At 38.3% G+C, this 24096-nt stretch overlaps 1 protein-coding gene and 1 long non-coding RNA gene across 2 annotated transcripts in view; both read right to left on the reverse strand.

The window, feature by feature from the left end:
- Positions 1-24096, reverse strand: part of LOC147024080 (uncharacterized) — a 108398-nt gene that overhangs the window by 49875 nt on the left and 34427 nt on the right. The window lies entirely within an intron of this gene.
- LOC147024081 (uncharacterized) lies at positions 1284-2579 on the reverse strand. The gene is made up of 3 exons (XR_015059769.1): positions 2121-2579; positions 1702-1759; positions 1284-1412 (listed from the first exon to the last, which is right to left on the reverse strand). It is a non-coding gene; the product is annotated as an uncharacterized LOC147024081 (long non-coding RNA).

The raw sequence follows: 24096 nt of genomic DNA on the forward strand, positions 1-24096 counted from the left end.
TGTGGATAAGTATAATAACACGATTCACACGTCAACAAATATGAAACCATCAGAAACATTTACAAAATTAAAATATGAAAAAGAGATTAATGTCAGAAAACCTAAGTTCAAAGTTGGTGATATCTTAAGAATATATAGGTGGAAATCTCATTTTGAAAAAGGTTATATGAAAAGATGGACCAACGAGCTTTTTAAAATTGTTGATGTAATAGATGCGGTTCCTTGGACTTATAAGATATATGATTTGGAAGGGGAAGAGATTTTAGGTTCATTTTATTCACAGGAATTACAAAAGACAAAGATAAATTGAAATTTTTTGACTCCGCCCCTTTTTGACTCCACCCACACAAGCCCCGCCCACACAAGCCCTGCCCACACAAACCCCACACAAACCCCACCACACACAAACCCCTCACAAGCTCCAATAAATTGAAATTTTTTGACTCCGCCCCTTTTTGGCTCCGCCCACACCCACCCCTCCCACCGAAGCCCCGCCCACACAAACCCCACACAAACCCCACACAAGCTCCACACAAGCTCCACACAAAAACTCCACACAAGCTCCACACACACAAACCCCACACAAGCTCCACCCATATTCATCATATTCACATAATTAGTGATTAGTTAATTCGTTCCCCACACACACAACATGTTTATTTAATTAAAAAATTATCCACCCATCCACACAAGCTCCACTCATCCACCCATTCCCCCATCTCTCCACCCATCCATTTATCCACACAAACCTCATCCACATAAGCCTCATCCACATTCACCCCTCCCACACAAGCTCCACCCACATAAACCCCTGCCCACATAAACCCTGCCCACATAAACCCCTCCCACATAAGCCCTGCCTACACAAGCTCCACACAAAAACTCCACACACATAAACCCTGTCCACATAAACCCCTCCCACACAAGCTCCATCCACATAAACCCCGCCCACACAAGCCCCACCCACACAAGCCCCACCCACACACACCCCGCCCACACAAGCCCCTCCCACACACACCCCACCCACACAAGCCCCACCGAAGCCCCGCCCACACAAGCCCCGCCCACACAAGCCCCACCCCCTCATCCCCCTGTGCGCCCCCAGCTTTGACCCACCACCTCCCTCATCCCACCCCCACCCTTCCCCACACACACACATGGGGAGGGGTGGGCGATGAGATGAGGGGGTGATGGGTCATTGGGGGAGCGCACCTACCCCCCCCCCCCCACCCCCTCCCTCCCTTTCCTTCATGTCTTAATCTTTTTTTGAAATTTAAAATCAAGTAATTGTAAACAAAACAAATATAATTTATTAATATTGAAAATATTAAATATTCATTTGCGAGAATGTATAATCTTTCCCAGCAATCTTCTTCAGATGTCTTGTGATTTCGAAACTCAGACACCATATTCTGTTTTGAAACAAAAAGTGGATAATAATTAGGTTTTATAAAGATAATTACATGGTAATATGAGTAAGCCTCGTTGACCACTGAATTAACACACCAGGAGCCTGTCATCCTTTCAAGGTCAATAAAATGAATTCCAGTGTACTGACAAAACCACGTCCAAACTAATGATGCAACCAACATAAGGCGACATTCTAAAGAGAGAGTGATATTAATAATAATTCAGAAATATTTACCTCCAGAAAATCATGTGTTGTACGAGTGATATTAATAATAATTCAGAAATATTTACCTCCAGAAAATCATGTGTTGTACAAGATTGCTTCAACAGCTGATGTTGTGCGATAGTGCTGAAAAAAAAAAAAAGTCAAGGGTATAGATGAAGAGACAGACAGAGAGAGATACAAACAGACAGGGAAAGCAACACGCACACGCACACGCACACGCACACGCACACGCACACGCACACGCACACACACATACACACACACATACACACACATAGACACACACACGTGTCTCACCATTGGTTTAATTCATTCGAGATCAGAGACCAGTCATTATAAATCATTGACCTCTTCAATAAGAGCAGAGAGAGGTAGGTAGAAAGACAGACAGAGTGAGACACACACACACACACACACACACACACACACACACACACACACACACACACACACACACACACACACACACACACACGTGTCTCACCATTGGTTTAATTCCTTCGAGATGAGAGGACGTGATAAGACTTCGTGCCACTCATTGTAACTGTCTTTCAATTCTCTTCTAAAATCATTGATCTCTTCAATAAGAGTATTAATTTCATGCACCACGTCGTGATATGTAAACTCAATTTCTTCCAATGCCCTGTCAGGGAAAAAATATATATATCAGAATTATCATGATTTAATTAATAATCATTTGCTTCATCGTTCAAAGAGAAAACCATACACAAACTTACCAACTCTGTAGTGAGCTGTTGTCTTCATCGGAAGAAAGATCGCCCATGCCTCAGTTGTAAAAATGAAAATCCCGTCTGGCAGAAGCTTTGTCTGGCGAATCACTTATAAAGCAACGATGAGGAGATTGCTTAATCATTGGGTGTGTGCACAGGAAATGACAAGCTTCTCTTTATGATCTCATCTGGCCACCGCCCGAGTTGCAAATCATTTTTGTACATAAACCACGCCATAAAAAAGTTTTGATTCAAATGTTTTCAGTTCGTGTTCTGAGATAAAATATAAACACGAGGCCTTGTCTCACAGAATAGTTCCTATTTTTCCACAGCATGACAGTCCAAAACCACTTCCTCATTCACACAGCACGACCGTGTCAAAAAAACAATTCCTCATTTTCACGGCATGAACTGAAAACATTTGAAACAAAACTTTTTTTATGGCGTGGTTTATGTACAAAAATGATTTGCAACTCGGGCGGTGGCCAGATGAGATCATTAAGAGAAGCTTATCATTTCGTAATGGCACAAAAGGGGTATCTTAAAAAAATATAAAGATTCAAATGTTTTGTTTTTCAATATTTTAGATGGGGATTATTGTGCAAAGAAAATTAAACTATTGAAGGAATTTGAGAATGAACAAATGTTTATAGGTTCAATGAGTGAGCTAAACAATATGCATTGGTTATTTGATAAAGAGTGCACCGAGGCTTAGACGTTTCAGATATTTCTTTAGAATCACCTTTAACAAATCTTTATCTTGTTGTATGGGTTATTTATCTTATAAATCTTTATCTTGACTTTGCAAGAAGTCATGGACTTAGGGTGGCTGGTTCATGGTTTCAGCGCCCACAAGCTCATCGCTGGACTTGGTATTCCAACGCTGGCGGTGTGGCAAAGGAGATTGACCATGTCCTCATTGACGGTCGTTGGAGGATGATCCAGAACTGCAGTATCTACCGGAGTGCTCAATTCCTCAATACTGACCACAGGCTTGTTGTAGCAACTCTAAAGCTGCACCTTAAATCCTGGAGAATGGTACCATCCCAGCCGAGGCTGGATGTTGCCAAGCTTAGGGATGAGAGAGTAGCTGAGGAGTTTGCGAACAGGCTGAGTGGACACTTGGGGGGTCTGGGTGCTTTGGGGGGTCCTGAAGAGTTGTGGAGCGCCTTCAAGACCACCGTCCTTGATGTTGCCGGTGGATGCCTTGGAGTTCACCGCAGGGCAAAGAAGAATTTTGTCTCTCAAGGGACACTGGATACCATTGACCAGAGTCGCAGGGCCAGGCTGAATGGCAGAGCTGAGCTGTTCAGGGAGCTGAGGCGTAAAACTGTACGTGCACTGAGGGTGGACAAGGAGGCCTATGTGCGAGGAATCTGTGAGGGGTAGAGCATCACCTGTGGACAGGTGATTCTCGTCCCGCTTACAGGGGAATTCGCGCATTACGTTCATCCAAGCCCATCCCTCGGAGCACTACAGTTCGAGCAGAGAGTGGTAGGCTCTTGACAGAGGAGTCTGAAGTGAAGGCCCGCTGGGCCGGTTACTTTGAGCGGTTGTACCATGCTGATCCCCCAACTGTCGAGTTGGACGTCAAGGGTGTTACAATCCCTGTTGCTGACCCTCGAATCAACTGTGGTCCACCTACGCTTGTGGAAACACGGGCTGCGGTGAACCAGTTGAAACGGGGCAAAGCTCCAGGGATCTGTGGCATCCATGCCGAACTTCTCAAGGCTGGTGGAAATGCTGCACTCGTGTCGTTGCATGCAGTTTTGTGCTCTGCCTGGAACACAGGCATCATCCCAACTGACTGGAAGAGGGGCCTTGTTGTCCCTCTCTGGAAAGGGAAGGGTGATCGCCAAGACTGCAACAACTACCGAGGGGTGACGCTGCTCTCAGTGCCAGGCAAGGTCTTTGCTCGGATAATACTTGATAGGGTTCGCCACCATCTGCTTGAGCACCAGCGTCCAGAACAGTCAGGCTTTACACCAGATGTCAACGATTGATCGTATCCTTGCCCTTCGTGTCCTCACCGAACGCAGACGAGAGTTTCGGCAGGGGCTGCTTGCAGCCTATGTTGATCTCTGTAAAGCGTTCGATTCAGTGAATCGGGATGTCCTCTGGAGGATTCTTGGTCTTCGTGGGGTGCCACCAAAACTGATCGATCTGATGTCTGAACTCTACTCTGGTACTGAGAGTGCTGTGAAGTGTGGTGATACCATCTCTGACTTATTTCCAGTTGTTACTGGAGTTCGTCAGGGATGTGTACTTGCCCCACACTTTTCAGCACTTGTATGGACTGGATTCTAGGGAGGATGTCGGAGAGATCAAGTTGCGGTGCGTCATTTGGAAATGCCAAGATCTCGGACCTTGACTTTGCAGATGATGCAGTCATCTTTGCGGAGACTTTAGACATCCTCTTGGGGGCCCTCGAGGTGCTGAATGAGGAGTCGGAGCCGTTGGGATTACGGGTTTCTTGGGTCAAAACTAAGATCCAGGCTTTCGGTGACATCTTGGATGCTGCTGTCCTGTCTGTGTCTGTTTGTGGTGAGGATGTTGAGGTCGTGGAGAGATTCACTTACCTTGGCAGTGATATTCATGTCTCTGCTGGCTGCGAGTCAGAGGTCAATAGACGTCTGGGTCGGGCCTGGGGAGTCATGGATTCACTGGATCATGGGGTGTGGCGCTGCCGGTACCTGTGCGGGAGGACGAAAGTCCGAGTCTTCAGGTCCTTGGTACTTCCAGTCTTGCTCTATGGGTGCGAGACTTGGACTCTGACCAAGGATCTGAGACGGAGACTTAATTCCTTTGGTACCAGGTCTCTTCGGAGAATCCTTGGCTATCGCTGGTCGGATTTTGTGTCCAACGAGCGGTTGCTGAGAGAGACTCGGATGAGATTTGTTACCTGCATAGTCCGTGAGCGTCAGTTGCGGCTGTATGGACATGTGGCTCGTTTTCCTGACTCTGATCCTGCTCACCAGATTCTCTCAGCGAGGGAGTCTCATGAGTGGAGGAGGCCAGTGGGTCGACCACGTGCCTCATGGTTGCAACAGGTTGACCATCATCTCAAGGAGATGGGGATGGGCCTGGCATCTGCCTGGGGGATGGCCAGACGGAGGCCCCTGGAGTACCGGCGGAAAGTGGACGCAGCGACGTGCTGTTCTGGCACATGCTCCCATACCTGACCTGACCTGACCTATGGGTTATTTGATAAAGAGTGTCCCGGGGCTTAGACGTTTCAGATATTTCTTTAGAATCACCTTTAACAAATCTTTATCTTGTTGCATGGGTTATTTGATAAAGAGTGTCCCGAGGCTTAGACGTTTCAGATATTTCTTTAGAATCACCTTTAACAAATCTTTATCTTGTTGTATGGGTTATTTGAATAGAGAGCCCCTAGGTTAAAAGGGGAGACAAATAAATATACCTTGGGCTAAAAAGGGGATTTATTTTTTTAGGGGAAAAAAAAGAAAAATTTCATGGCTGAAAATCCCCCATTCATTTACATGGGGAAAAGTGAGCCTGAACCAGTATTCTTTCCCTACTGATATGATTATGCAGATATGATATGTGGATATGATATATGGATATGATTATGCAGATATGATTATGTGGATGTGATATGTGGATATGATTTTGCAGATATGATTATGCGGATATGAATATGCGGATATGATATGCAGATATGATACGCGGATATGATATGTGGATATGATATGTGGATATGACATGTGGATCTGATATGTGGATATGATATGTGGATATGACTATTTATGTATGATTGATAAGCATATGTATATGCTGATATGATATGCATATATGATCTGTGGATATGGTATATGGATATGATTTTGCGGATATGATTATGCGGATGTGGTATGTGGATATCATTAGCATATATAATTTGTGGATATGATCTGTGGATATGATTTGTGGATATGATATGTATGTGGATATGATATGTGGATATGATAAATGGATATGATTATGCAGATATGATTTGTGGATATGATAAGCGGATATGAAATGTGGATATGATAAGCGGATATGATATGCGGATATGATGTGCGGAAATGATATGCGGATATGATATGCGGATATGAAATGCGGATATGAAATGGGGATATGATATGAGAATATGATAAGCGGATATGATATGTGGATATGATATGCGGATATGATATGCGGATATGAAATGCGGATATGAAATGGGGATATGATATGAGAATATGATAAGCGGATATGATATGTGGATATGATATGCGGATATGATATGCGGATATGATATGTGGTTATGATATATGGATATGATTTTTGCAGACATGACTATGCGGATATGATATGGGGATATGACATGTGCATATGATATATGGATATGATATATGGATATGATTATGCAGATATGACATGCGGATATGATATGTGGATATGATATATGGATATGATTTTTGCAGACATGACTATGCGGATATGATATGTGGATATGATATGTGGATATGATATGTGGATATGATTATGCGTATATGATAGGTGGATATGATATGTGGATATGATATGTGGATATGATATGTGGATACGATATGTGGACATGTTATGTGGATATGATGTATGGATATGATTTTGCCGATATGATTATGCGGATGTGGTATGTGGATATGATATGCGGATATGATATCAGGTCAGGTCAGGTATGGGAGCATGTGCCAGAACAGCACGTCGTTGCGTCCACTTTCCGCCGGTACTCCAGGGGCCTCCATCTGGCCATCCCCCAGGCAGATGCCAGGCCCATCCCCATCTCCTTGAGATGATGGTCAACCTGTTGCAACCATGAGGCACGTGGTCGACCCACTGGCCTCCTCCACTCATGAGACTCCCTCGCTGAGAGAATCTGGTGAGCAGGATCAGAGTCAGGAAAACGAGCCACATGTCCATACAGCCGCAACTGACGCTCACGGACTATGCAGGTAACAAATCTCATCCGAGTCTCTCTCAGCAACCGCTCGTTGGACACAAAATCCGCCCAGCGATAGCCAAGGATTCTCCGAAGAGACCTGGTACTAAAGGAATTAAGTCTCCGTCTCAGATCCTTGGTCAGAGTCCAAGTCTCGCACCCATAGAGCAAGACTGGAAGTACCAAGGACCTGAAGACTCGGACTTTCGTCCTCCCGCACAGGTACCGGCAGCGCCACACCCCATGATCCAGTGAATCCATGACTCCCCAGGCCCGACCCAGACGTCTATTGACCTCTGACTCGCAGCCAGCAGAGACATGAATATCACTGCCAAGGTAAGTGAATCTCTCCACGACCTCAACATCCTCACCACAAACAGACACAGACAGGACAGCAGCATCCAAGATGTCACCGAAAGCCTGGATCTTAGTTTTGACCCAAGAAACCCGTAATCCCAACGGCTCCGACTCCTCATTAAGCACCTCGAGGGCCCCCAAGAGGATGTCTAAAGTCTCCGCAAAGATGACTGCATCATCTGCAAAGTCAAGGTCCGAGATCTTGACATTCCCAAATGACGCAACGCAACTTGATCTCTCCGACATCCTCCCGAGAATCCAGTCCATACAAGTGCTGAAAATTGTGGGGGCAAGCACACATCCCTGACGAACTCCAGTAACAACTGGAAATAAGTCAGAGATGGTACCACCACACTTCACAGCACTCTCAGTACCAGAGTAGAGTTCAGACATCAGATCAATCAGTTTTGGTGGCACCCCACGAAGACCAAGAATCCTCCAGAGGACATCCCGATTCACTGAATCGAACGCTTTACAGAGATCAACATAGGCTGCAAGCAGCCCCTAGCGAAACTCTCGTCTGCGTTCGGTGAGGACACGAAGTGCAAGGATACGGTCAATCGTTGACCTCTTTGGTGTAAAGCCTGACTGCTCTGGACGCTGGTGCTCAAGCAGATGGTGGCGAACCCTATCGAGAATTATCCGAGCAAAGACCTTGCCCGGCACTGAGAGCAGCGTCACCCCTCGGTAGTTGTTGCAGTCTTGGCGATCACCCTTCCCTTTCCAGAGAGGGACAACAAGGCCCCTCTTCCAGTCAGTTGGGATGATGCCTGTATTCCAGGCAGAGCACAAATCTGCATGCAACGACACGAGTGCAGCATTTCCACCAGCCTTGAGAAGTTCGGCATGGATGCCACAGATCCCTGGAGCTTTGCCCCGTTTCAACTGGTTCACCGCAGCCCGTTTTTCCACAAGCGTAGGTGGACCACAGTTGATTCGAGGGTCAGCAACAGGGATTGTAACACCCTTGACGTCCAACTCGACAGTTGGGGGATCAGCCTGGTACAACCGCTCAAAGTAACCGGCCCAGCGGGCCTTCACTTCAGACTCCTCTGTCAAGAGCCTACCACTCTCTGCTCGAACTGTAGTGCTCCGAGGGATGGGCTTGGATGAACGTAATGCGCGAATTCCCCTGTAAGCGGGACGAGAATCACCTGTCCACAGGTGATGCTCTACCCCCTCACAGATTCCTCGCACATAGGCCTCCTTGTCCACCCTCAGTGCACGTACAGTTTTACGCCTCAGCTCCCTGAACAGCTCAGCTCTGCCATTCAGCCTGGCTCTGCGACTCTGGTCAATGGTATCCAGTGTCCCTTGAGAGACAAAATTCTTCTTTGCCCTGCGGTGAGCTTCAAGGACGGTGGTCTTGAAGGCGCTCCACAACTCTTCAGGACCCCCCAAAGTACCCAGACCCCCCAAGTGTCCACTCAACCTGTTCGCAAACTCCTCAGCTACTCTCTCATCCCTGAGCTTTGCAACATCCAGCCTCGGCTGGGATGGTACCATTCTCCAGGATTTAAGGTGCAGCTTTAGAGTTGCTACAACAAGCCTGTGGTCAGTATTGAGGAACTGAGCACTCCGGTAGACCCTGCAGTTCTGGATCTTCCTCCAACGACCGTCAATGAGGACATGGTCAATCTCCTTTGCCACACCGCCAGCATTGGAATACCAAGTCCAGCGATGAGCTTGTGGGCGCTGAAACCATGAACCAGCCACCCTAAGTCCATGACTTCTTGCAAAGTCAAGGAACTTAGTGCCATTCTGGTTCATAGTTCCTGACCCATGGGGACCAACACACACCTCATAACCGTCCCTATCAGTTCCAGTCGATGCATTGAAATCCCCCAAGACTAGAAGTGTATCTCGTCTGGGGCACTGATCAACCACAGACTCGAGTGTGGCGTAGAATGCATCCTTCACGGTGAGATCACTCGCCTCAGTCGGAGCATAAACAGAGACCAGGGAAATGACACCTAAGGAGTGACGAATCCTTAATCTCATAATACGCTCGTTGACCGGTGTTACCTCAATTATCATTGGGGTCAGCTTATTGGACACAGCTACAGCAACTACTTGGGTATGGTAACCATCAGAGCGACCAGACCAATAGTAGGTGTAACCACCCACCATTATCTCGCCGCAATCCGGTCTCCGAACCTCAGAGAGAGCTGCAATTCCGATGTCCAAACGCTTGAGCTCAGAAGATAACAGAGAGGTGATCATCCTCTCTTAGGGATAGGACGTTCCAGGCACCCACCCGAAGGGACCGCCTCAGGTTAACCCAAGGAGACCGCCGTCTGGTGGACGACACCTCAGCACCACTCCGACACACTCTCCCGCAATCTGACCCAGGGATGTTACCTCGTGGTTTCCCTCCTATCAAAGATTGGAGGTCCCGAAGGCTTTGCCCCAATCCCGTCATCCGGTGAGCTGCCCTGCGAAGGGAAGCTGCACAGGAGGTACACCCACGGAGTGGGTTTTCAGATTTTTTTTGCGTTTTTGCGTTTTGCGGAATGAAGGGTTTTACGGTGGCTGGAGTGCAAATCCTGCCACAAACCTCCTAATAAGAAGTAACCCAACTGCAGGAGGACGTCCGCAGACACAGATGGGCACTAGATATGGATGGCCGTTGGCTCACAAGGAGCTCCTCCTCCCTTTGACAGGTTTTGTTTTTAATCCTCTGGGTGTCCATATCCAAACACCCTCCTCACCAGAAAACCTGGTGGGGGAGACGGTTTAGTCGCCGACAACCCGACCATGGAACAGGTTAGTACAGGTATACATGGTACCTGTAGCAGGTCACAGATCGAACCTGACCGGACCTGAATGATATGATATGTGCATATGATATGTGGATATGTTATGTGGATATGATATGATATGTGGATATGATATATGGATATGAATATGCGGATATGATATGCGGATATGATATGCGGATATGATATGTGGATATGATATGTGGATATGAAAAGCGGATATGATAAGTGGATATGATAAGCGGATATGATATGTGGATATGATATGTGGATATGATATGCGGATATGATATGCGGATATGATATGCGGATATGATATGTGGATATGATATGTGGATATGATATGTGGATATGATTATGCGGATATGAGATGTGGATATGATATATGGATATTATTATGCGTATATGATTATGTGGACATGATATGTGGATATGATATGTGGATATGATTATGCGGATAGGATTATGCAGATATGATTATGCGGATATGATATCTTCTTCTTATTCTTCTTCTATCGATTGCTCCCGTGAGGGTCCACCACAGCGGATCATCCGTATGATCCGCATAGTGATTTGGCACATGTTTTATGCCGTATGCCCTTCCTGACGCAACCCTGGTCGCCTCTGACGACACAGGGATATGGTACACCTATTCTCACCGGGGTATACACCGGCCCAGTATACTGGTACTCATTTTGCCGACCCCGGAAGGATGGCAGGCTGAGTCAACTCCCTGGTGTATTAATTCAGTGGCCCAACGGGGCTTGAACTCAGGACCTTTTGGATCCCAAGCCACTGCCCTACCCACTGCGCCAACACCAGGCATTATGCAGGTATGATTATGTGGATATGATATGTGGATATGATAAGCGGATATGATATATGGATATGATTATGTGGATATGAAATGTGGATATGATTATGTGGATATGATATGCAGAATATGATGTGCGGATATGATATTTGGATATGATAAGCAGATATGATTTGTGGATATGATATGTGGATATGATATGCGGATATGATATGCGGATATGATATGCGGATATGATATGCGGATATGATATGCGGATATGATATGTGGATATGATATGTGGATATGATTATGCGGATAGGATTATGTGGATATGATATGCGGATATGATATATGGATATGATATGTGGATATGATATGTGGATATGATATATGGATATGAGATGTGGATATGATATGTGGACATGATATATGGATATGATATGTGGATATGATATGTGGACATGATATATGGATACGATATGTGGATATGTTATGTGGATATGATTTTGCCGATATGATTATGTGGATATGATATGTGGATATGATATGTGGAGATGTTATGTGGATATGATATGTATATGGATATGATATGTGGATATGATATATGGATATGAATATGAATATGCGGATATGATATGCGGATATGATATGCGGATATGATATGATATATGGATATGATAAGCGGATATGATTTGTGGATATGATATGCGGATGTGATATGCGGATATGATATGTGGATATGATATATGAGTAGGGTGGATATACTGGTTCTGGCTCACTTTTCCCCATGTATATGAATGGGGGATTTTCAGCGATTCCCTTTTTTTTCCCCTAAAAATAAACCCCCTTTTTATCCGTTTTTCCCTGCTGTGCAGGGGTTTGGCTTTTTGTGAGGCAATGTTTTATGGCCGGATGCCCTTCCTGACGCCAACCCTGGTCGCCTCTTACGGCACACAGGTATCTGGTACACCTATTTTAACCGGGGTATACACCGGGACCAGTACACTGGCACTCATTTCGCTGACCTCGGAAGGATGACAGGCTGAGTCAACCCCCTGGTGTTAATTCAGCAGCCAACGGGGCTTGAACTCAGGACACTGGGATCCCAAGCCGCCACCCTAACCACTAAGCCAACACCAGGCTTAGCCAACACCAGGCTTTGTAGGTATATATATATATATATATATATATATATATATATATATATATATATATATATATATATATATATATATATATATATATTTTATATATATATATATATATATATATATATATATATAATATATATATATATATATATATATATATATATATATATATATATACACAAGTTATTATATATATATATATATATATATATATATATATATATATATATATATATATATATATATATATATATATATATATATATATATAACCAGGCTATCCCAAGGTACATTTATTTGTATCCCCTTTTAACCTGGAGGTTGAACCTCATTGAATTGAACACCTGGGGGTTGAACAGCTCACTCATTGAACCTATAAAGATTTGTTCATTCTCAAATTCCTTCAATAGTTTAATTTTCTTTGCACAATAATCCCCATCTAAAATATTGACAAACAAAACATTTGAATCTTTATATTTTTTAAGATACCCCTTTTGTGCCTTTACGAAATGATAAACTTCTCTTAATGCTCTTGTTTGACCACCTCCTGAGCCACATATCATTTTGAGATTATAGTAAATTGTTTTTTCATTGTTCAATTGATAACCATTAAAGTTTTCAGTCCATTCAAGGATATTCATTTTTTTTCTTTACATCCTCTAACTTACTACTTTTTAAATTGATTCGCTTATTTGTTTTATTTACCTTTGTTTTAGTTATTTTTTTCAATAAGACTTATTTTATATTTTTCACATTCATTATGTTTTTCATTTATATACCAAGACTGAGATTTTCTCCACTCTTTAGTTTGATTAATACTTGGGTTTAACCATTTATATATTGCGAAAAAACGTGGCGGTAGCCCTTAAAAAAACCCTAACCCATCTTCCCATCGTTAAAACGCAATCTATTTTATACACTCTATCATACAATATCCACATGGAACACAATCTATTCCATTATCTAAAATAAATCTCTTATCATCAAAGGCTCCTAATGCCTTTTTATTTACTTCTTCACTATATATGTTATGTTTATAACTTCTTATTGTATTCATTTTCCTATATTCTTCTTTCTTATTCATCAAACAATTATAGTAATTTCTAAAAGTTATTGATTTCTTTATTACATATTTCTTTATTCCCTTTAACCTCTTATCAATCTGATCACCATACTTATAAGTATATGCCTTTGCTCTCAATCCAATAAACTCACTCATTACTTTTCCACCCAACTCATCCTTAAACTTGCCAATAACCTTTTCATTCTTTTTGGAAAATAACTCACTCTTCTTGCTGAAATTACTTGTATCATATACTCCAATATTTTTCTTCATATCTTCATAAACATCATCAGTTTTTATATCTAGGATAAAACTATCAGTGTCCATATACAACAATGAAACATTTTCACCATACTCTTTCTTTAAGTCATTATACAAATAATCATACATCAATATCTTTGATAAATCAAGAACTGCTGTTCCAATATAAATTGGTTTATCCATTACAATACTTTCCTTTTTCATATGAATTGCAGAAAAGTTCTCTGAAAAAACCTCTTCTCTCTCAAAACTTGGTTTATTTATCAATCTCGAAGCTTCTTTCCAAGATGTTGCGAATCTAATGTTTTGCCTGTTTCTAACATTTTCCATAGTCTTTCCAAATACAGCATTATTCATTAATTTATAAAAGTCCCCTTCAAATTTTACTTTTGTATTTGCTCTCATATCTGTATTGAATTGAATATACTTTTCACCCAAGGACTCTGTTTAAATTTTAAAACTCTATGAATTTTAGCTACTCTCAATCCTTCTCTCAAAAACTGTTTTAAGCTTCTCTGATGCAAAACATATCCCTCTTTATCATAGAATGTTGTTAATAACTTTTCTGTTGATTTACCTTTAATATTAAAACTTTTATGATAATCACTTAACCATTCTTTCTTTGGGGTGTCTTTCTCACATGCAAAAGGAAGGTCTTTATGCTTATTATGAAGATCACTCGGGTACCTCAAATCAACTTCAAAATAATAACCTTCTTCTTCGTCATTCAATTCCTCTTGAGAAGAAATAACAATATTCATCAAAGCCTTTTCATAATCCTTTTCTTCCACCCACTCTAATTTACCATAAGGCAGAGATTGTGACATTGCCCATCCATACAAATTATTAGCATCAAAATACAACAAATAATTACTATCTTTTTCACTATCATAATTTGGAAGATATTTATTATTTGCTTTAGCATATCTTTTTGAACATGCTTGTGATATTCCACCTCTCTTGGACTTCTCAATCATCAAAAGCATATCAACATCACTGATTAAATCTATATCTTGTTTTGACATTTTCAACATTGCACTCCAAGCTAAACCAGGAGCTGTGAAATAGTGGGCAGGATCTAATCCATCACAATTTTTATTATGACAGAGTGATCTAAAAGCTTCAAACACATGAGCTAACAATAAAACATCTGTGTTTAGATATAAATCATGATATTCTCCAAGGTTCTTTATCTTCAATATTTTCCATATTTCTTGTGCGTGTTTATATTCCTTATCACTTATCTCTTCTTCATAAAGGTTATTATAGAAACTTTCTTTTGATGGAAGTTGTGTTTCTTTAAATCTCATAAATGAATCCATACAATCATAAGGATAAATTCCCTTACTTGCAAGAATTTTCTCTTTACTTTGAATTTCATTCCTTGTTTGAATTTCCTCTCTCGTAAGAATTCCTTCTTTAATCAGAATTTCATCTTTAATCAGAATTTCCTCTTTAGTTAGAATTTCATTCATTGTTCGAATTTTCTTCATAATTAGAATTTCATCTTCAGTTAGAATTTCTTCATTAATTTCCTCATTAATTAGAATTTCCTCTTTACTTTGAATTCTCTCTTTAATGTGAATTTCCTCTTTAGTGAGAATTTCCTCTTTTGGAAAGAATGAATTAAGATTTGGAAAAGAGTCCGTGGAGCTTAGATTTGATGCGAGGTAGGCTAGTGGTGTTTCCATAAACTTGTAAGAATCTAGAAACCGAATACGAGTTATAGGTTTTGTGAATATCATTTTTGTAAATGAAATATACTTTTGACTTGTGTTTGTTATGGCAGAAATATTCCCTGGTGTTTTTGAAAGTTCATTTATAAATAGATGTGTATCATAGTTGGCGCTGTTGTGAAGAAAGACTGGAATAAAAGAAGGTAATTTATAATTAAGATTACAACAGGAATGAGCGGGACCTCTATATTTACCAGTAAGATGACAATGATCCCTAACTTTAGACTCCTTAATTTCCCCCTCACAAATATGACAGATATTGTTCTTTCTAAATTCTAATTTTTCTTCTTTGGTTAATTTCATCGGTTCATTTGTTTCTTTCATTAATTTAGTGAGTCTTATACAATCCTTTTCTAATCGTTTTACAAACTCTTGTGAAGCTTTTTTTCCACGATGATGTTCAAGTTTGTTATACTTTTCTCCAACAGATGATTTGATATAATAACAGAAACCACAAGGAATATGTTTTTGATATTTATTTGTTTTTGATTCTTTTGGATTACGAGAAGCATTATTAATCTTTTTAAGGATACACTCAAAATCAGCGTATATCACAAATGGGTGCATGATAGATTTATTATAATCTTCAAAAGAAATCTTTTCACCAGGTTTAGGCATTGTAACTACAGCTGATTTATGATTACTACAATATTTTGAATGTTGTTCTAATCGTTCTTTTGTTTGAAATGAATTAAGACATCGCTTACAAGGATATATTTTGTTTGCTGTTCTGAATACCTGAGAAGAGATTAATCTTGATAAATTATTGATGTATGTGTAATGTGAATTCTTTCCAACACTAAAATATAAAAGATCAATGTGTGTTTCTTCATTTTTATAGTTGTTTGAAATTTTTAATATTTGAACTTTGTTTGTATCCGTTAATCCATATACATTAATCGAAAGATTATTCTTTTTCTCAAATTTAGGAATATCTGTTAGTGGATGTAAAGAAAATGAATGAATGTAAAGATGAATGTAAAGAAATGAAAAATGAAATGAATGTAAAGTATGAGGGTGATAACACACCTTTCCTTACAAGGGAAGAAACTGAACGTATAAGAGAAATGTTCAAAGGATTGTTGTTATATATTATTCATGGATGTAATTTTCAGGGAAATATCAACACAAGATATTGTATAAATAAAATAATGGATTATCTTGAAATTTAAACCTGAACTTAGGATAAAATATAGAGTTTCTAAAAAAGCCAATAATAAATTAAATAACCTGTTTTCCAAATATATAAATGAATGATTTTTTTACCCATTTGGGAAAATAAGATAAAATTTAACAACCATAAAAATCTCCCAATTTCATTAAGATGTCTCATAGTTGGTTCAAGTGGATGTGGAAAAACCTGCTTACTTTTAAAAATGCTCCTCACTCCCAACTTTTTAGATTATGATAATTTAATAATTTTCCCAAAGTCGAGTTTTCAACCAGAGTATCAACTACTCTCACAAGGTTTTAATGCTGGTCTTCAAAAAGAAGATATAATCGGTTTATTTAAACGTCAAAAAAACCTAAATGATTATAACATTGAAGATATAATTCAACTATTTTGTGATACACAGAGATGTAAAAAGAAATCAAATCCTATAACTTGTCTTCTTAGTGATAATACGGATGATATACCGTCTCCCCAAGATTTGGATAAATCAAAAAAGAACCTCGTTATCTTTGATGATTGTGTTAATGAGAGAAACCAAACGGTAATGGACAGCTACTACACAAGAGGGAGACATTCTTCTTGTAATTGTATTTATCTTAGTCAATCGTACTTTCAACTTCCTCGTCGTTCCATCAGAAACAATGCTAATACTTTTATTTTATTCAAGTTAAATTCAATAGATATCAATAATTTTTGGAGAGATAATTGTTCTACATTATGGAGTAAAAATAAATTTGAGGATTACATGAAGCACACGACTGAAAAATATAAATATATTGTTGTGAAACAAGATGAGATATTAAGGGATATATTTTTTGTTTTATAAACAATTACAGATATAAATGACAACTATTATTGTAAATCTTGTAGGTAAATCTGCTTCTGGAAAAAACTTTCATAAATCAAGGTTCTTGTGTAGTACAAATGAGAATATTGTAAATTTACTTAAAAAACACCACGTGATACGCATTGTATCAACAACAACTAGAGAAATAAGACCTGGAGAAGTAAAAGGTGAAGATTATCACTATATTGCAGTGGAGGAACATATGCGATTGAGGAATGAAGGTCAAATGTTTGAGGAGGTTTCTCTTGGTACAACAAAATATTCACATTGTAAGAGTGAGTTAAGGAAACTAAAATCTGGTGGTGTTGGGATATTAGAAACTAATCCAGAAGGAACGAGACAAATTATTAAACATCTGAGCGGAGTGAAGATTTTATCATTCGGTTTTGATGTTGATGAAGAAACTCAACGCAAACGTATGAAAAGCAGAGATGCAAGTATTAGTGAAGAAGAAATTACAACTCGCATTAATGTTAATGAAGAATTTGATTAAATATTTAAAGAAAAGGATTTATTTGAACACATCTACTTGAATGATGAAGAAAAGGAAAATTTCCCTGTTGATCTTTACAATTCATTAAATTACATTTTACAATAAATAAATGGATGCAAAAGAAAGAGCAAGAAGATTTAAGGAACATCAAGAGTTGGTTTCAAAAGTTGTAAAACAACAGGAAGACATAAAGAAGAAACGCAGACAGAAACTAACGGGCGAAGAAGCATTTGAAAGAAAACAAGAGAAAATTTTTAAACCACTTTTAAAAACTTCCCAAGAAAAAATCAAAGATGTTTCCACAGTTCCCACAGTAGAATATACTCCTAAAAAACTTAAAATGTTAAAAGATTTTGATCAAATGACGGAGGAAGAATTAGAGCATTTAGGAGAATTAAAGGTATATGATGATGAAGGTTTATATCAACCACCTAATTATATTGTGAATGCTGTTCAAAACAATGAATATTCAGCGGATTCAAAAACCAAAGCAGGACTCATTCCAACAGAACAACCAGCAATATTTCATCTTCTTCAAGAAAAGGTATTGATATTTAATGATGAATTAAGGTTCTTGGGTTCTGCTCAACCCCCTGTTAAACTAACTCCGAGATTAATGTTTCTTGTAACAAAAGGTGGAAGACAAGGTTCAACTGTGAGGGATGAATCAAAGTATATTGATAAACCATTGGATATGGAAAATAATGATGATAGAGTATATATTGATCTGCTGAACACTCTAAATTATAAGGTTATTCTTTCTGGTAAAAGTAGGAAGAATGAGAAGGAGAAACACATTATTCAGGCTTTAAGTATCCTTGGTTCAGGTGTTAGTTTTCTTCCAAATGACCCATCGCAATTAGTTAATAGACTGTTATTGTTGTTAGGTAGTAAGAAGGCTGGAAATAACAATTGTTTTAATGAAGCAAAAGCCATTTTAGACCAGTTGATGAACATGAAAATAATTAATAAATCTCAATATAAAGACATTTTATCTCATATTAAATAAGATGAGAAGCACAATCCTTAGTTTCAATTTCACAACAAGCGACTACACATCTTCATTCCCATACCCACTACAACTTGACCCAACAAAAGAATATGAGGCATCTTTATTGTCCATGGAAACTTATAATACCTTATTTAATATAACCGATAAAAATGACAAGTTTAGTTATAATCCCGGAAGTGGATATAAAACGATAACAGTCTCACCCAGAGCATATGAGATTTCTCAAATATCTTCCGAAATTGCTCGTCTTCTGAAAGAACAGGGTGATGAACCAAAAAATATTGTTATAGACATTCAAAAACATACTTCAAAATCAACGATTAAAGTTAAAAATAACTACAAGATTGATTTCACAATTGATAATTCATTTAGAGAGTTCTTGGGTTTCTCCTCAAAAAAGATTGAAACTAATGGGACGTTTTACAGTGATAATGTCATTCAAATATCCTCAGGAATAAATTCGGTGTTAATTCACTGTGATTTGATTGATTGTGCTTATAATGATGGAAAAAAAACAAATACAATATTTTCATTCAGCGCATACTCAACCCCAATTGGTTATAAATTCAATATGGAACCTAAAAATTTGGTTTATCTCCCTGTGTCAGGAAAAACCATACACAGAGTAAATTTTAGGATAACTGACCAAGATAATCGTGTGATTTCTTTTAATGGAGAAGTTATATCCATCAGAATTCACCTACGTGAAGTTTTCCAATAAATAAATATGATGGTTATTGTATTGTGAGGAAACACGAGTTGGGAAAATATAAAATAATTACAGGGGATGGGATGTTCCTTTCCCCATACTACAAGGGTGAAGGTATTATCTTGGTAGAGGATACTATAAACCTAAGAGACAAAGGGGTGTTGGACATCAATTTAGAGGAGATGGGATAATTGATACTCTAATGGGTATTGGTTCAACTATTCTTAAACATAAAGATCTAATTGGTTCAACTGCTTCTGCTGTGGGAAATGTAGCAGGTGCTGTAAAGAGCATAAAAGATGCCCAGAAGGAATCTCATAAATTACAAGCAATAAAAGAAATTAAGAAAGGCAAAACTCAGTTGTCCCCCCAAGAATGACAGAAAATAATTCGAATACTTGGATCAGGGTTTCAAAAGTTTTAACATCTTTTTTCCTAAATAAATACAAGTATGGAAGCAATTGATAGTATCTATGATTTGGATGATACTATTATTATCTCAAACTCCACTAAAAAAGAAGATTACTTCAAGGTAAATGCAATAACTGGAACAGACTGGAATACGAATGGTACAAAAAGTTTTGAAATAAATAATCAACAAACTTATTTGAATCTCTCCGAAAGTTTCTTGTTGTGTAAATTTAAATTCACTAAAGCTGGGATTAACACAAACGCTACACTTGTAAATGATTTCTTCTGGAAAATGTTTGATAGTGTGCGTTTGTATATTGGAACACAAGAAGTTGAAGCGGTTGATTATGTCTCTGCTGTATCTGAAATGATGAAATTTACACTCTATACATTCAGTGATAGAATGGGAAAGGGGTCTGTCGAAGGTTTTATTCCTGATATGTCAACGGGAACAAACACAGACCCTGGATATACTCAAAGGAAAGGAATGTATAATGATGATACAAAAGCAGAAAATAGTTTTACTGTGGCAGTTCCTCTTAAAGGTATATTTGGATTTTGTGATCATGATAAAGTTCTGTATGGTCTTAAAATTAGATTTCAACTACAAAGGAATGATCATGAAAATCGATTGCTTTTTGGTGTTGGTATTGCTTTTAGTGATCAGAATAAATTTGTAATTGAGGAGATGAGTTGGTATATCAGTGAATATACTCCTAATCTTAAAACAGAAGAGATGTTGAATCGAAGACTTAACTCAAAGAAACCACTCAGTGTATCATACCTCAAAAGAAGATGTCAACACGTTAAACTCAACCAAACTACTTACACGTGGAATTTGGGTGTTCTGGAAGGAAAGCCACGATATCTGTGGATCATTTTTAAAAAGCCAGATGGTGATACTGCGACTGATAAGAATAATGCATTGAGTGATAATGCTAAGGTGAAACAACTTCGCGTTTCTCTTGATGGAACATTTTATCCACGAGATAGATTGGAAATTAATTGGGAAAAAAATGATTTTGCTGAAGCATACAAGCCTTACCAAAAGGTGTGTGAAAGTAATGGAAATAAAGAACCTATTTTGGATATGGCAGCATTTAAAAGTTTGTATACAATCTATGTATTTGACCTGAGTGCTCAAAAGGAAACTATAAAGTCTAATCGAGTGGATACTTCCCTATACATTGAAAGAGGAGAGAGTGAAGAAGTTGATACATATTGTTTGCTTTTTGAAGAAACAGAATTGCAGATTAATACAGATAATGGTGTGATGATTAGTCTCACATAATTTTTTGTTAAATAAATGAGTGGCAAAGTACCAACTGGGGTATATGTTAATCAAATCAATCTTCATAAACTATCATCTTGTGTTCAAAATCAAAAGCCTTGTACGATTAACGTTAATACAATTCAGAGAAAAGGAGCAGTAAGAATTGATGTTTTGCTCACAAGAGAACAGGTTAAAATCTTGAATGACACTGGCTCACTTAAAATTAAAATGACAAAACCAATGTTGAAAAAATATTTAATAAGAGAGACGAGTGGAGGATTTCTCCCATTTCTAATTCCTTTATTTGCTGGTTTAAGTGCGGTTGGAGCATTGACGGGTGGTATTTCAGCAGCGATGAAAACTGCCAACGAAAGGAAGGCTCAACTCCAGGATCAAAAAGAATTGGAAAGACATAACAAAGAGTTGGAGAAACAAATTAGTGGAAGTGGTGTAATTGTAGATTTTGCTGAAAAACTTGAAGGTCTGCCTGAGAAAGCGAGATTGTTAGTTGGAGATATGCTTTCTTCTATCGCACAAGCAGGTGTAAAATTAACGAAAAGAGGTAATGGATTATATCTTTCTAATAAATAAATGAGCATTGATGAGTGGTTGAAAGAATTTGGAAAGAATACAACATCAAATTTACAACTTGTCAAATATTGTAAGAAATTAAAAATTCATAATGTGGATATTTGTATGACAGATGAATTAACAAATGTGCCGAAACATACAAAGAATATTATTATGAACTTAGAAGATAATAATGGGAACAGTTCTCATTGGGTTTGTATTTTTAATAGTCAAGACAAATATTATTTTGATAGTTTTGGTCTTCCACCACCTGTTGAAGTCATAAAATTCTTACAGAATGGTGTTTATCAAACATTTCAAGTCCAAGAATTAAATTCCAAGTGTTGTGGTCAATTATGTCTATATGTGTTATTTCAACTCAACAAAAATAAAAAATTTTATGATATTATTTATAATCTAATATAAATGACTAATGTTGGTAAAGATGGTTCTATCTTTGGTGTATCTCAAGAACTGGATATTGATTTATCAAATTATTACACAAAGGCACAGGCTGAACGACATAAATATGTTATAACCAAAAATATTAACATGAAAAATGCTTATAAATTAAAAAATTATCCAAGCCCGACTGACGCGAATGACTTGGTGAGATTAAGCGATTTATCACAATATATATCCTTTAATAAAATGGCCGTGTATTCCAAAGATACAGAAGTGTTGATATTATCTCCAGGTCATACAGAATTCACAGTTCGAATTAAAATAATTTTTTATAAAGAAGGGCATATCGTTTGTATGAGAATAGAACAATGGGGGTATGATATGAATGATTTAGGGTATAATTGGTCATTTAAAATTAACCTCGAAGACCTGGAACAATTAAATCAGTCTCGTAAGGAAGAATATTATCCACTTGGTATCGAGAATGAGTTTTGTGGGGCCACGATTAGTAAACAACAAATAAAATAATTTAATAAGGGTAAATATAATAATGGTTTTGCCCTTGTTTATCTCATGAAAACAGAAAAAACAGGATTATATATAATAAGTAAGGATATGCAAAATGATTTAACTATGGGAAGATGGGGAGGTGTTTCATGCCATAATATTATTCTAACATATATTTCTAATACATAAATGACAGCAAGAAGGCTTCAAGAAAATTATCATTTCTGTGTCCAAGCATACCTTCAAGAAAAGGGTATTCAGTATTTTAATAAATATGTTCTACAACATAAGAATGAGGTATTTTCAATAAAAGATTGGCATTATGCTGATGTTGATAAACCGACAACTTTAGATTTAATTAGAATGTTAAATAATGAAAAAATTATAAAGTTAAGAAAAGGTAAGGCTCTTTTAGAAATTCAAAAGAAATTTTATTGGTTTCCTGTTGTAAAAAAAATTATTTTGGATACAGGAATAACAAGAAATCCTGATGAATATATGTATAATATTCTATGGGGTGTAAGCGATTCAAGGATAATAAGGGATGAGGAAGGAGTTGAAGAAGAGAGGGAAGAGGAGTAAAAGGAGAAGAGAGAGAAGGAGGAGAGGGAGAAGAAAGAGAAGGAGGAGAGGGAGAAGAAAGAGAAGGAGGAAAAGGAGAAGAGAGAGAAGGAGGAAAGAGAGAAGAGAGAGGGAGGAAAGAGAGAAGAGAGAGAGGGAGGAAAGAGAGAAGAGAGAGAGGGAGGAGAGGGAGGAAAGAGAGAGAATGAATAAATATCAAAATATGGAAACCAGTGAGATTAAAAAAAGATTGGTGGTATTACAGAAAATAACTCAACCCACCGAGGAGGAAAACAAAGAATTGACAAGTCTATTTGCAATATTTTCTTCAAGACTATTGACATCGCCAAGCTATTCATTTTAATTCAAGTTTTTCATTTTTATTTTTTTTTTCTTAAATAAATGGAGGAGAGAGTGAAGGCATTTCTAAGGATTCTTTATGTTTTAAAAATTAAGATTCAAATGTGCATGTTGGAAACTAAAAAGGTTTTTGCACTCTGCAGGACTTTTTCACATAAATAAATGAGTTATTGTCTCAAATGTAAAAAGAAAACTAATACTAAAAATATTTCATATATTAAAAGTAAAAATAACAGGGTTATACAAAAAGGTATATGTTCGGTGTGTGGTTCAAAAAAAATCAATTTATCTCCAAACACAAACGAGGAGGAGATATACAAAAGTTTTTTTATCAGG

The sequence above is a fragment of the Eptatretus burgeri genome, chromosome 7 (assembly GCF_056783735.1).
Source record: "Eptatretus burgeri isolate ZD-2024b chromosome 7, Ebu_testis_v1, whole genome shotgun sequence".
Lineage (NCBI taxonomy): Eukaryota > Metazoa > Chordata > Myxini > Myxiniformes > Myxinidae > Eptatretus > Eptatretus burgeri.